This window comes from Nelumbo nucifera, chromosome 1, assembly GCF_055504915.1.
Source record: "Nelumbo nucifera cultivar China Antique chromosome 1, China Antique-T2T, whole genome shotgun sequence".
Taxonomy (NCBI): Eukaryota; Viridiplantae; Streptophyta; class Magnoliopsida; order Proteales; family Nelumbonaceae; genus Nelumbo; species Nelumbo nucifera.
The window spans coordinates 75,135,141-75,135,861 of NC_142649.1; positions in this window are offsets into that span (position 1 = coordinate 75,135,141).

Below are 721 nucleotides of genomic sequence, written 5' to 3' on the forward strand. Positions count from 1 at the left end.
CTTACCAAAGGAGATCGGAATACAGGTTTCTTTCACAACTTTGCCTCATCTGAAAGAAGGAAGAACCTCATCTGTTGGATTCGTAGAGATGACAGTACCTGGACTAATGATCCTTCTGAGATTGGTAACATAATTAATGATTACTTCAAAAATTTATTTACTTCTACCAATCCAGATTTGTCTTCCCTTGATCACACCATTGCCCCTCGGGATATCACAGAAGCTGAGAATGACCTCACTAGAACTCCAACGATTGAGGAGATTAAAAGGGCTCTCTTTGACATTAGCCCTCTTGAAACCCCTGGTCCAGACGGATTATCATCGGGATTCTTTCAATCCAATTGGGAGACTGTGAAGCAAGATCTGGTGAATTTTGTGCAAGATCTTTTCTCACCCCCAGAATATTAAAAGAATGAATGAAACTAATATAGTTCTCATTCCAAAGAAAGAAGAGGTAGAATGTGCAACTGATTTCAAACCCATCGGTCTCACTAATGTGATCTATAAAATTGTTGCAAAAATCATTACAATAAGACTGAAGTCCATCATTCCCCGTCTTATCTCTCCTCTTCAGAATGCCTTCACCCCAGGAAGAAATATTCTTGATAACAGAATTATTGCCTCTGAAATCATTCACACATTGAAGAAAAGGAAAGGTCGAGTAGGAGATTTCCTCGTCAAACTTGACCTCTCTAAGGCATATGACAAGATTGAGTGGAGT